The sequence below is a fragment of the Diabrotica undecimpunctata genome, chromosome 4 (genome assembly GCF_040954645.1).
Source record: "Diabrotica undecimpunctata isolate CICGRU chromosome 4, icDiaUnde3, whole genome shotgun sequence".
NCBI lineage: Eukaryota > Metazoa > Arthropoda > Insecta > Coleoptera > Chrysomelidae > Diabrotica > Diabrotica undecimpunctata.
Genome location: NC_092806.1, coordinates 106705333 through 106721042, shown reverse-complemented (window position 1 = coordinate 106721042; position 15710 = coordinate 106705333). Strand labels below are relative to the sequence as shown.

General features: G+C 30.4%; 1 protein-coding gene across 1 annotated transcript in view; it reads left to right on the top strand.

Moving 5' to 3' along the window:
• The window catches only part of Tsp2A (tetraspanin 2A), a 723174-nt gene that overhangs the window by 269430 nt on the left and 438034 nt on the right, over positions 1 to 15710 (top strand). The gene's annotated exons all lie outside the window — the stretch shown is intronic.

Here is a 15710-nt window from a genome sequence, read left to right as displayed (position 1 = left end):
TTTCCTGATGTTAATCAAATCAATCAAATGTTGTACGAGAATTCCAAAATCGCCTCGGTTATTGTCAAGAAGTGAATGCTGGTCATTTTGAACATTTAATATAATTGTAAAGAATATTGAAACATACATTCTGAGTATTATGTGACATTATTATCTTCATTAAATTTAAAGTTTTGTGATAGAAACATTATCAAAATTCTACATCTTAAAAATCAATTTTCTCAGTTGTGATTGCACCAAACTTAAAAAACTTTATATTGCTGAACAGAGTAATAAAATACCTTTCTAACGGGGTGCATACGACCCCCTTTGTTATTTAAAATTTTCGAAGGGGTGCTTATAATTCAAAGGGGATGCTAGAGGGGTATACTATTTTCATACTGTAAATTGTCAATGTAAGTATGAAAATCAACCTGTTTCAGGTTTTTTTTCACATAGTACATAATAACGCCAAAAATGAATGTAATCCATACATATGGACCGCATGGTATACATACGAACGAATAATTGCAAAAAAGTAGTAACTCACCAAATAAAATTTTATTGCTGCTACACATACTTTGATAGCTATAACATTATTATAAAAATCATTGGTCTAATAAATGTTTCTCTTTCTGTTTTTTTTTTAATTATTTTAGCAAGGTAATCTTAAAAAATTATTTAAACAAAAAACATGAATTTTGATAAATTCTAATTAAATTAGAATAGCAACCAATACAAAGTTAAAAATAACCCTCAATATCATGAATGCCAACTTCAAGAGAAAGTTAGTTTGTAGTTTAATTTATTTTTGACAATTATGTTGCTATCATGAAAATTTTGTTTAATATTCTTTTTTATTTAATAAGAAAAAAGAAGATTTATTTAATATTCACAGATACCTGAAAAAATGTAACAAGTATATGGAAAATTTAATTAAAAATGTGATATGTTGTTGGTTTTATAAATAAATTATAATATTTATTTTTACTTTGTCTAAATAAAATTTACAATTTTATCATTTTTTCATAATTCATATATAAAACCAACAAACATTTTTTCTTATTAAATAAAAAAGGATATTTACCAAAATTTTCATATTATCAATATAATTGTCAACAATAAATTAAAATATAAACTATAAGTTGTAATTCATGAAATTGAGGATGATTTGTAATTTTCTATTGGTTGTTATTCTAATTTATTGATAATTTATCAAAATTCATTTTTTTTGTTTAAATATTTTTTTCAAGATTACCTTTCTAAAAGAATTAAACAAAAAGAAAGAGAATTATTTATTATTCCATTGACTTGTATAATAATGTTTTTAAGTATGTGTAACAGCAAAATTTTGTTAAAAAATCTAATTTAAGTTGGTGAATTACCACTTTTTTGCAATTATTGGTTCCACTTTATCAGATCTTTGTTAGACAGGCCATTCACATTCCGACTTTTAGTCCGACTAGTGGTCCAACTTCTGCAGTTGGATCTGAAATCGGACCGTGAGTGGGTTGGTTGGATTAGTTGGACAACTAGTGGTACGAGTCGGAAGATCTAGTGGGACGACTTGAAGGTCCGACTTCTGACTTGCGACGAAGTCGGAGTGTGAATGGTGAAGTTGAAAGTCGGATCACAGGTCGGATCGAAAATTTCTTTGGTCAGTTGGCCTTTGGCACCTGTTACGTATGAGATTTCTATGAATTACTTTACGCAAAGATCCCTAGTTCGCAAATTATTAATAGAAAATAACCTTTCAATTGCACGAAAATTACCATTATTAAAACACACGATTCTTAATCATCATCTACTTTTTGTTAGGGCAAATAATTTTTCTTTCTGTAGATCTATTTCGGACAGTCCCACACAGGTACAATTTCCAACAATCCGGATTAGCTACGGAAAAAATTATCAACAAACAACGAAAATTAAATCATAGTAGTACTGAAATTCAAAGTAACTCTTTCTTTATATTGTTCTGAAGTTTTGCATCTTATGCAAATTTACTATTTTAATTGGAAATAAGCCTGAATATTAGTTACAAATTAAATTTATTTGACGTTTCGACTTCAACTTCAAAATATTTTAATAACGATTTCCGAAGTGAAAGTCCAAACGTCAAATATATTTATTTTCTAACTCATATTGTGGCTTATTCCCAATTGAAATATTAAATTTACTATTTACATTTGTAATTGATATTTCCTCACTGTATACAATATGCTTACAAGATCAGCTCCAAACAAAATCTCAATTGGTGCTGTCTGTCCGACATCGCTAAGCAAAGAGCCCTAGTTCGCAAATAAATAATAGAAAATAACTTTTAATTGCACGAAAAATTGTTCCTATTAAAAATATACGACACACACACAACAAAGTAAGTCCCAGCTCCAATTTAAAACAAGTTTTTATTTATTTTTAAAATATAACCACACAAATCCTTAAAATTTATAATTTTCCAATACTTCTTAAAAGTAATGAACAGTGAAGGAATTTCCAAGTGGTACCGCAAGTCGCAACGTGAATGCCCAGCTTTATTTTTAGTTTAGCTCTTGAAAGTAATTATAAACTCAATAGAAATCTTATAAAGTAAAGAATGGTTATCTAATAGCCCCTTTTTATTGACTCCAACCCATCCAAACATATTTATATTTTTTCCAAACTGGTCACAAGTAATTCTTTTTTCTTACTTATATAGTTGGCTGTCTACCATATAGTTAAAAACTGAAACATCGAAGTCAAACTCTTCTGTTGTAATGGGTATTTTTGATTAAAATTTTATTACAAAAAAAATACGATGCTGTAGGCAATAAAATACCCTATAAAATAAAAAAAAAGGTTCTACGATAATTAAAACGGAAGATGGAAAACAAAAAATATGTTTTAATTTTTTTAAGGTTGTGGTTGGGTCCAGGGGTCTTAAAATATTTTTCGGTCTGGTACTTTTTAATGTAGACTAACATGGTATTTTTATTTTTGGAATATAGCGGCGCAATTTTACCATCTTAACCGGCTAGACCAAAAATAATTTTTCATTAATTTGACCATGATGCCCCATCTATAAAAATGTGAAAAAAATCATGGAGAAAAACTGACAGTTAAATAATACACATATTTTTTTGAAATGGCGTTCGAGACAGTTTTTTTAAACGATTTTAAAAATTTCAAAAGCTTTCAAAACTAAAAAAAAAGGAATTTTTGCGATGATTTGAAACAAGGATAAATAGTCAATAAACAAAAAATACATTTTAATTTTTTTAAGATTGTTTCGGTCTAGATGTACAAAAATTTTTTTGTCAGATACTTTTTGCTATATAACAACATGGAATTTTTATTTTTGAAATATCGCTGGGGGCATTTTTCATTATCTTAACCGGTTGAACCCTTTATTTGTTAAGCTTTATGTTTGCCGAAATAAACGGCTTCGGATTCTCTTGTTAAATAGCTTTAACAATTATACCTACGTTTAGATCATTGTCCATTTCACAGTCTTTCGAACAACTCTCCCATTATGACTAAAAACTGCAAAGGCTTGGCATATTATTTGGTAAAACAATAATTCACAATTTCCTTCAATACAACCGGCCATGAGTTCTGTCACTGAGTACATATCGTCGGCATACTGCCAAAAGTGACCAAGTCAAAAAAATCTCATTTTGATGTTTATTGACCAAATGACTTAAAACTATAAGATCTTTTCCAGAAAAAATGCCCAACTCGTGATATAAATATGGTTGCCTAGTTTCAGGCATGCCTTAGAATGCTTAAGTCATAATACTGGTATTCGCTACCGCCAAAACTGACCAAGGCGACTTGGTCACTTTTTTCGGTAGGTTGTTGTTATTAAACTTGTCTGATCAATTTAACTTAAGTAGACGTTACGTACAAGGATACTTAATTTTGTGTCAAAATCATTGTCCTAAAGCAAAGAAAATTCAAAAAATGTGTTCCAGGGGGAAGTACATAGCCTCCTTGTGTGCAGAAAATTTAACAAATGAAATTGCAGTAAACATTACAGGTATGTAATTATTTATATTATGTTCCAAAAATTACGTTATAGGTTAGATATTACTTTTATTGTATTTGATTGATTATGATTTATTTTTAATAAAATATTTCAAGTTATGCCAAAGGGGTATTACATAAATAATATACGAGTGAAATGATTAAAGATTATTGCTAACTTCTTTTATTTTAGATCCAACTACTAGCCTCAATAACAGTTCATCGGGTGGTAATCAAAATCAAATACCTATCAAACTGCATGTAGATGCTGAATTTACAACGAGTGAGACTGAATCAGAACCATTTGGAACAGTGAGTGATGATAATTACATTGCCACTGAAGATGAAACCAAGATGAAGTAGAAAAAAGCCAGTCCAGAAAAATGGAAAAAGAATATTGCCAAACAGAACAGATCGTTAAGTATTCCCTACGTAAGTAAAACTGGTATAAAAAGTCCAAAAAAACCAAAAAAGGTCAATTGCAAAAACTGTAAATTTCAGTGTTCAACCAGTTTTTCTGAAGAAGAACGTGACAAGTTATGCGCAAGTTTCTGGAAGTTACAGTATGAAAGGCAAAAGGACTTTATTCTATCTTGTGTTTCGTGGACTAAGCCAAAATATCGAAGGGTTCGTACTGAAACAGGCACTAAGAAGGAAACATCTAGGAAATATCATTTGAAGAAGAATGAACACAGAATTCAAGTGTGCAAAGTATTCTTTCATAAAACTCTATGCATTAGCCACGGGCCTGTGAATACAGCTTTGAAGGGAGCAAATGAACATGGATTGTTTGCTATTTCAGATAACAGAGGTCATCATGTTCCATCTAACAAAACATCTGAAGACATGATAGTAATAGTAAGAGAACATATTGCCAGCTTTCCTGCGATGGACTCCCATTATTGCAGAAAATCTTCAAAGTGACAGTATCTAGATCCAAGTTTATCAATTTCCAAGATGTATGACTTATACGTCAATAAATGCAAAGAAGATAATAAACCATACGTTTCCGAAATTACTTATCGTCGTATATTTGGGAAAGAATTTAATTTATCTTTCTTTCACCCGAAAAAGGATCTTTGTGAAGTATGCGAGAAACACAAAAAGAAATTAATATCGGATGAAGATTACACAGCTCATATTGCGCGACGTGACGAAGCAAATCAACTCAAGGCCAATGACAAGGTTAGAGCAAATGCAGATACTAATTTTATAAGTGCAACTTTTGATCTACAAAGCGTTTTAAATATTCCAACTTCGGCCGTTTCTCAAATGTATTATACAAAGAAGTTATGTGCCTACAATTTGACTATTTATGAAGCTGCGAAACCCAATAATGCTCACTGCTTTTCTTGGACGGAATTAAATGGTCAAAGGGAAAGTTGTGAAATAGGAACTGCGTTACTCTGCTGGATAAAAAGTATTCCAACTACTATAAAAGAAATTAGTGTTTTTTCTGATAGCTGTAGTGGACAGAACCAAAATCAATTTATTTCTGCTCTCTTTCTGTATATTGTACACCACATGCATTTTGATGTTATCCAACATAATTTTTTGGAGAAAGGGCACACATACATGGAAGTGGACTCAATGCATTCTGCAATCGAAAAAGCAAAGAAAAATGTATGCATCTTTACACACAATGACCTTTTAAACATTTTCCGACTTGCACGTTCTAATCGCAATAAAAATAAAAGTTGTAGTCCCTATAATGTTCAAGAATTAAGATTTTCTGATTTCATTGACTTAAAAGCTCTAGCAAATACCTTAATTAAAAATAAAAGCAAAGATGAGAAAGGAAACAAGGTTGAATGGCTAAGAATAAAATGCATGAGGTATGAAAAGGCTAATCCAGGATGTATTTTATTTAAATACAGACCTTCAGAGACCGAGTTTCATGTGCTTCGGGTAGCTGGAAGAGGAAGACCAACAGCAGCGGCGATGGATCTACAGCCATTATATAAATCGTTGTTACTAATAACGGAAAAGAAGAAAAACAGTTTGCTTAAACTTATAACAAGTAGCATAATTCCGCCTGAATATCATGATTGGTACAAGTCTTTGCCTGTGAATAATAAGGCGCTTGATAGAGTTCCAGAACCAGCAGTATCAGATTCAGATAGCGATATTGATATTGATTAATTTTATTGTATGTAAGCAATAAACATCTATACTACAAACAATTTTTTTTATTTTTATCGGTTCTTACGTTGGTTTTACCATGTCAAGTTATACATGCCCAAGTCATATTGGTTAATTTTATCTTACATCGGAAGTGACCAAGTCATCTTTATTGCATTTTTGTTAGTGTACCATAAGAGTTATTTTATTATTAACTAAAGTATTTGCCTCTAGATGACTAACCGAAACATAAAACCTTCAAAACTGTGTAGTTATCATGTTCGATTTTATAGGCACTTCTAAAACTTTACACTTCATTTTCTCGAAACTACCTAAACATGACTTGGTCACTTTTGGCAGTATGCCGACGATATGTTTGAAAGTGTTTTAATTTTCATTTAAAAATTTTGGAAACTATAGAGATATTAACAATTTAATATTGACAATGTCAAACCATAACTGCCATTTTATTGTTTGTTTGATGGCCATTTAAACTTGGGATTTTATTGGGTTTTAATTTGACAAACTTAATTTATTAAAAAAATATTTTATGTCCTAAGACCAATGATTTAAAAGTCAATATTAATAAAATTAAAACAAAATAAAACACTAAATAAGCAACTTAAATTTTAGACGCTACCGAGTAAATATTAAAACATAAAGGTTTTATGCAATTCAAGATAAAAAATCAAATAAATAAACCAATTACCTTGCGGCTAACGTTAAGCTAATGTTTTTATGTCTATTTCACGAAAACACAATCGTTCTTGCATTAAGTTAGTTAAATGTCTTCATCCAATATCTCCAACTATTAAACAAGTTTGTATTACAAAAACTAAGCTGTTGTCTCCGTAGGGCAAAATACGACGATTGTGGATTAAGGTGTGGTTTTTAGGAAGCTAATAAAGGCTTTAGGGTCTTGCGTATTTAATTAAAGTTTATTTACCACGACATAAATAATATTTATGATGATGACAATATAATGGATACATATTATATATATATATATATATATATATATATATATATATATATATATATATATATTATATATATATAATATATATATATATATATATATATATATATATATATATATATATATATATATATTATATATATATATAATATATATATATATATATATATATATATATATATATATATATATATATATATATATATATATATATATTTAATACTATCTTTTAGGGTTCTTTTATTACTATTTATATTTAACAAAAAAAAAACGGGGCTTCAATTTATTGTTTATAGTTGCGTTTAAGGAAAGACTAGACAATAGAAAAATAAATTTACAAACTAACCTTTTGTCTTTAAAACGAATGACTCCACCTTACTCTCCTTTGATTGTGATCTGTCCACCTCGCTCGTACTTCCCAGTTTCTACAACTACACCTGCTCTCTTCTCTGCCTATTGTTTTCGATAAAACAATTTTACAACTGCATTAATATTTGTTCAACTCCTCCCTGAAACTCCTAACTCCAGGAACAACTCCTTCTCTTCAGACACAAGAATATCTCAACTGATCGACTTCTTTCTTCTTCTTAACATGCCATACACCAAAGTGCGTAGGCGACTATCTCATTACTAGAATTCTGTTCTTGGCGGCGTGACACAGCTCGCCTGTATTGTGTATTCCTGTCCATTCTTTAATATTCCTTAACCAGGATAATTGTTTGCGGCCGGCTCCTCTCCTACCTTCGATCTTCCCTTGTAGGATTAACTGTGGTATTTCATATTTTGCTCCTCTCAATATGTGCCCAAGGTAACCAATCTTGCGTTTTTTAATTAATTCAAAGAGTTCTCTTTCCACGCCGGCTCTCTTAAGGACGTAATCGTTTCGAACTCTATCCACCCAAGGTATGCGCATCATTCTTCTCAATGACCACATTTCAAATGCTTCAAGTTTGTTGATAGATGTTTTTTTCAAAGTCCACGTTTCCATGCCATAAAGCAAGATGGACCATATGTAGCACTTAGTGCATGATCGACTTAGTCAAATATAAATCTGTTTAAATATAAACATCTGTTTTGGTTTCGAAAATTAGTTTACGGATTTTAATATCAGATGTCGCTATTTGCGTCCATACGAAGCCATGTTAGAGTTTCTTTCTAAGACAGAAGAGATTTAGTTTCACATTCAGAGCGACTGTGAATATCCGTTCTGAAGAGTCTTTTAGGGCGAAATACGTATAAACGGATACACAGACGCACTATACGTGAAATCAAATCTTAACTGTGTTTTTCCTTTTATTTCGATATAGTCTGTACGAGTAATAGAAACCAAATTCGCTACGGATTTTTGATTAGTTGAGGAGATATGTTGTGGAATGAAATTTTTTCATTCCCCATGTCCCTATTAATATCTTTGTCAACGTCTGTTTTGTCTTGCAATTCTTAGAAGGCAGATTAAAGCAAAAATCTGAATTTGGTTTCGAAAATTAGTTTACGGATCTTAATATCAGATGTCGCTATTGGCGTCCATACGAAGCCATGTTAGAGTTGCTTCATAAAACAAAAGAGATTTATTTTCACGTTCAGAGCGACTGTGAATAGCCGTTCTGAAGAGCTCTTTTAGGGCGAAATACGTATAAGCGGATACACAGACGCACTATACGTGAAATCAAATCTTAATTGTCTGTTTCCTTTCATCTGTTTTTTACTTACAGTATGTCATCTATTTCTTTAACTTCTTTTGCCTGCTACCACAAACTGCTACTCTTTCCACAAATACAAAACATACCTTTTCACAAAATTTACTTTTTGGAAACTCCGGCCTTTTGGCTACTTAGCACCGTCTTATTAGAAATACTGTAGTGTCATACACAGGTCTTCAAAGCACAATTCCATTTCGTTTTCTGGCAGGACTTACATCGACCCCTCAAAAATCTCTCTATATTTTCTAAACCAATTATATCGCACAAATATCCCTCTCATTTACAGCCGTTTTCTACCAATCTAATTTGAATGTTTCCACAAAAATCCCACTGCTACCAAAAAACCATCAATCAACATTTCTTAATAAAAGGTGGTAAAACACTTAATATCCCTCATACCTGGTTTATATTTTACAAACTTCTTTTTTGTAAGATTTGTGTTTGCTTTTCAGCAACACTCATTTTTTGGGTTTCCGCTGATTTTTTCAGCTTTCTGTTCTGCAACTTTTTCAGTTGGTGTGTCGGCAACTTTTTCGGTTGGTTTAGCAGTGCATTTGTCGGTATTTTTTACTTTTACGGCTCTTTTTAAACGGCATCGTCATTATTTTCTCTCTCTGTTATTTCTTGCCTTTTACTGTTTCCATCATGATCCGAGGAAAAGCCTTTGAATTGTTTTACAGTTATTTGTTCTATAAGTGTCATAATATGCTTCACTAGTTGAGTTTCCTTGCCCTATAATATTTTCCGTAACTTAGTCATCTCGAGTTAACAGATTTTCGATTTTTTCCATAATGTTTATGAAGAAGCTTATTTTTAGCCTCCATTTTCTTCTTTTAACTGATGAATGTATCCATTGACCAAGCTTGTTAGCTTTTTTCTCTTTGGTTTTTTTTGCTCTTTTTTCAATTCCGAATAGTCTTCTTTGGATCGCTGTCTTTTGCGGATTCAGAGGTTGTCTCTAAAACGTCTAGATTGGAGTTTAATTTTGGAGCATTGTCAACTTTAAAATATATCAATAGACACTCAGAATTATTTTTGGGACCTGATATAGGAGAGGAATCACTTATATCTGCCTTACGGCTTGGTGAGGTACGTTCAAACGACATTTTAAGGTTATTACACAGTAGACTTTGTTTTTTTTTACCGATTGACCGCTGTCAATCGGCTTCTGGTTGTCGTTCCAGGACCCAAAGCGGTTGTTCACTTCCTGTGTTCTCAGGAAGGTTTCTCTTACTACAGACCCTGTGGCCGTTTCTGTTTTATTATGAATACAATTAGTCAAGATCCTACAGTGTCATATCAGACGCGTCATGTAGTCTAGCCGCAGGTTATCACCCGATATGCTTCACTAGCGCTATCTAAAAAAGAACCTCCGAGAGAAGTGAATAAATTTAACTTTCCTTGCTTTAATTTGTTCTAGAGCTGCGCTTCTCCTTTTGCCTAGTTAAATTTTGATTAGCTATATCAACATTCGGTATCTTACCCACCTAGGTCTGATAAGACCTGTATCAACAGCTTAATCTCAACGATATTTGGCACGTCTACTCTGCTTGCTATCCGTAGTCGAACTTAACTGATAAATATTTACTATGATTCCATTCACAATTTAAGTCGATGCTATTAAACTTAATTCAAAACAGCCCGAAATTAACGAAGTATACGGTGGTCCATATATTTTATAAAAACAATGAAATAGAAAAAGAAAATATCCGTAATTAAATTATTTATTTATAAAAATTAAAAAAAGTTTTATGGAAAATAAACTATACGTTTATACTAAAATTTTATTTTAATGTCAGCACCAACTGCCGCTTTTAATGAAATTGGGTCAACAAACTGCAACAAATGTACATCAATGTAACGTTGGTGGCAACTTCACAATAGCTGAAAAATTCAACCACAATCATAAACTCTGCCATATGGGACGCGTTGCTCAACATATAGTGTTTATTTAACAAAAAACACACCTGCTACCGCGGAAAGCAAGAGAAAAAGTGGGTTATAAATTCACTGGGACAGGATTTTTAAGGTAAACAAGGCGTTGAGGCAACGACGAGTTTTATAATATTTTGGAAATACGTTTAAATATCAGAGGTATTGTTTTCATATAAAAAATATCTTTTTGATATACATGTGCATATAGAAAGATTAACTTTACGTAATATATACGAAGAAATATTTAATGATGAAATAAGTTTTTATTTTTTTTTTTAAATAAATGTAATAATAAGGGCAAAAATATACTGACGAATTGATAAGACTGAATATTTGTAGAAACCAAACTAAGAGATGAACATAATACAAACGGGAAAATGTAAAATAAAAAATATACCAGGCAAATGTACCTACGATCAAATAATAAGTACAATAGGAGTTTAAAGATTCTAATACTAGACGATATAGTCATTTCATTACATATTATGGCCCATTGAAAACTTAAACTAAATAAATAACTTACTAGTGGTGTGAACTAGTTGTCCAACATAAATGATTTTATTTCACTTGTTACAATTTTATTCAAGTTTTTTCTCTAAAGTTATCTCTAAAGAGGTTCTGAAACTGTTTTCTTGACTTACATTTCATATTCGTTTCGGGGATTCGATTTCCAATTCGTTTCAAGGTTTCCTTTTCAAAAATGTATCAAGAATTTAAAAATCTTATCCTGTACATGATTTTAATTATAGGTGGGTGGAAATACTAAATTAACAGAAGACTTAATTGTTGTCAATTAAGTTGGAATTGGCCATGTTGTGAGTAAAAGTCTGAAAGATGTTATTATAGCTTAGGCTTAATGTCAATTTCCCTCTAATTTTTATTTAAAATTTGGCTCATGCCTACAAAATCGAGGCATCTGTCAAATTAATTGATATTTCCACCCACCGCCAATTATAAACATTTACGGTGGAGGCACCACTTCAGGAACTTTTTTATTATTTTTTTATTAAGCAACAGGTAGGATTCAAATAAAATCTTTGAAATCAGCTTTAATAGAAGATCAACTGATTATAAAGATTCAGTTCATAATAGAAATATTATAACGTTTTATATTTTGATCATAAATATTTACTGTTGAAACAGAGGAATATAATATGGTGCCATTTCTCGACACTAGTGTAACAAGATATGAGGATAATACAATAAGGTTGGACTGGTACAGAAAGAATACAAAGAATACATAAAAACAGAATAAAAAGAATTTGTCACCCTTCTAACTACAATAAGAATATCAAGTTACTTTATGAAATTCTTAGAAAAGAGAACACACCAAAGACAAGCATTGGAAGGAGAATCAGTAGAACTTTTCTATGGGAGATTCTCTTACATCAAACCTTTTCAGACAGTTTAACATAGTGATAGTAAATTCAGTGTACAAAAGATTATGGACGTACTTTACTCACCTGACAAAAAGAGTTAAAAAACTAGATAATTTTAATGTAGTGTATTCTGTTCCATGTGGTTCCTGTTCGGAAGTGTATGTCGATCAAACCAGCCAGAAACTATCAAAAAAATAGCTTTGCGCAAAAGTGGTGTTGTGAGGAAATCTACAAGTACAGCTTTTAGACAAGATGTTAAGAATACTAGACACATGGCTAATTAAGATAATGTAGAAGTACTAAAAAAAGTACACAACCAACTCTTTTATAAACTGTAAGAAAGATGTGGAAAACTTGAGTTGTATTTACACATTTTTGCTTCGACAAGACTTGACAAGACGTAACATAATGGAATATGGAGGCAACTTATAATATACACAGATGACCTACCTGCACTTGAGAAAAGGTTTCATCTCACGGCTGATTGTATTTTTTTAAAAGTTTTGTTCCGGCTGTGGGTTCCATAATTTTTACATGAGGTATAATTGTGAATATAACCTTATCACATGTAACATTGAGATGTTGACAGAAGATGGCAAGATTTTCAGCAAAAGAGAAGAAAAATTCTTTTATTCTACTTCTTCCCTTTGAAGTGCCATGGACATATAGTGCTTTTTTTAGCTGTTTTTGTGTTGTAGTTGTAAAGATACCCTTTTATGTTGTAATCTTTTTATTTAAAAATTTAAATTGTTTTTCACATATTCTATGACAATGTTCACTACAAGAACTAATTGAACATTTTAAATGTAAGTTTCAGACGTAAACTTCCACGACTTGTACTCAATAAGTTTTTCATTTATGTTCTGATATAGGTGACAGCCTATCACCGAAAATTGTAAATTTAGAATAAAGTTCTTCACCAAACGGGCTTATACTATCTTTAGCCAATCCTTCACCTAACGCTTTCCCGAAGGTTACCTGCTAAAGAAGATATATCTATATATATATATATATATATATATATATATATATATATATATATATATATATATATATATATATATATATATATACATATATATATATATATATATATATATATATATATATATATATATATGTATATATATATATATATATATATATATATATATATATTGTTATGCTATTTAAATTGTATTATATTGCTTACTTAGGAAAAATCCTGTCTATATTTATTAAATGATCTAATCTCCAATTAATCACAATAAATCAGCATTAATTAATTACAATCTCAGGCAATTTAAATTGTACTATTTACCTTTGATCGTGGATTCAAAATATTTTCCAATTGGCTTCCTAATCGGGATAGGTAATATGACCTGAATAAAATACATAGAATTTCAACTGAACTATATGTGAGATGTCCTTTATTTTAATGAAATTTTATATAACAATCAATCCTGTAATATTTGCAATATACTAACTTTAAATATATGAGAAGTTGTTTTCTATCATGGACCCAAATGTTATTTTACATTGATTTGTAATATGTGTTATAACTAAGCTCTTTTTATAATTCTTTTTTTTTTTTTAGTGATCGTAAAATTAACTGTCTCTATTCTTTATTCAATTTATTTAATTAATAAATGAAAATCACACTCCGGCTCTAATGAAAATTGACTGACCTTTCCTTCTCTGCCGTTGCAATTCTATGGCCACGCCACAACAAAAAAATCCTTTCTCTGCTTCTGCTCCTATTGTGGTCCAGATGACGTACACCTTTCTCCTATCTGTCACTGTATCTGCAACCCAACAACTCGTGTTAGTCTATGCAGCCTCCCTTTGAGCCAATCTCCGCGCCTGTTTACAACTCCAAATGTTTCCGGCTTCGTCTGCTATTAAAATTCTTATACCCTTTGGTTTTCTATCTCTCTGTACCCCGTTCCTCACACTGGTCAGCTTTTACACAGCAAATAAACACACCCGGTAAATTACGTCTTCGGGACTTCAAACAAACACAAATCACAAAGCTCCTTCCTTCTCGGACGACTAAAACTGACTAACTAACCTTTTTTCTCTCTCCTATCTCATAGCCAAAACCAACCTCCTTGCATTCAAAAATTGACCAATAAAAATCATCCACCTCTTGTGACGTATATCGTTACCAACCAACTCTCTCTATAAAACGTCATTCGGGTAATTCCAGAAAACAACCTTCTTTAATTATTCTAACTAAATCTATCTGCTTTACAAATATTTCTTACTAATAGCTACAAACCATACCTGTTTCTCAATTCAATGTCTTTTGTTAATAAACTTTTACCGATATATTCTTTCGGGGAGAAAACCACAGCAAATCCCGGTCTATTGTTCAACACTTTCTATATACACTTATTCCGGGTAAATCCATTCCACAATAACCGACTTATTTAAATTTCTTATCGATAATATTTGAAAGTCTTGTCTCTGAGGCCTAATGAACAATTCTTCGAACAACTTAAAATACATATTTTGTCTTATACAGGATGTTTGAAAATTTATATGCCCGTGTCTTTATGAAATATCAATAATTTTAATTTTTATTTAAGTAATAAAATTTGTATATCGGTTTTTTATTGCTTATGGACATTCAAAAGTACAACAATATATATATATATATATATATATATATATATATATATATATATATATATATATATATATATATATATATATATATATATATATATATATAAGAACATCTGTAAAAGTATAAAAGTACACAGGTATCATTGGGATGTATGTTTTGATATATTCGATTGAAAAATATACACACCCCCCCCACACATATACACCCCCCCCCCCCCAAACACATATACGGATCAAACAAATCATATATACTTTATAGTATCACAATTTATTATATTTTATTGTATAAATATTTTGTATAACTTTATTACGTGATTTTTTAACTAATATACAATTTGAATTGTATATAATGTATATTTTGTTTTTTGTTTCTTTACTTGTCTTTAAGCTAAGGGTTACTATCCTAGTACTTTTTTAAAATTCTGATGCGTTAACCCTTACATTTTTATAAAAGCTTCGAAACCGATACCGTTGCTTTTACAGCATAAAATTGACGTGGATACTTCGATTATAGACACCTAAAAGCCGTATAAGAAAAAATGTTATAAAAATAAATAAATGGACTCACTGGAGAATACACCTCGTAGTCATTTATCGTCTTTTAGTGAAAAATATCTGTAAAAATTCAGAAAAAATTCGACCTCGAATAGTTATATAACGATGGTTTTAGATAGCATTTAGACAAATACGTGTATACATACATATATATATATATATATATATATATATATATATATATATATATATATATATATATATATATATATATATATATATTATGATATGTTAAGCGACCTATAACACTGACTAAAAAAGCATATTTCATAAAGAGTGCATTGGCAATAACAGTTTTAGTGTTTGTATATTTGAGAACAATTCACATTATTGATATTTTAGAAAACTATTTATTTTATACAAAATAGTTTTTAATTTATTTTTTGTTGACATTAATAAAAATCTTATAAAACACTGTATAGGTAAAATTTTATTTCACCTACTAGAAAA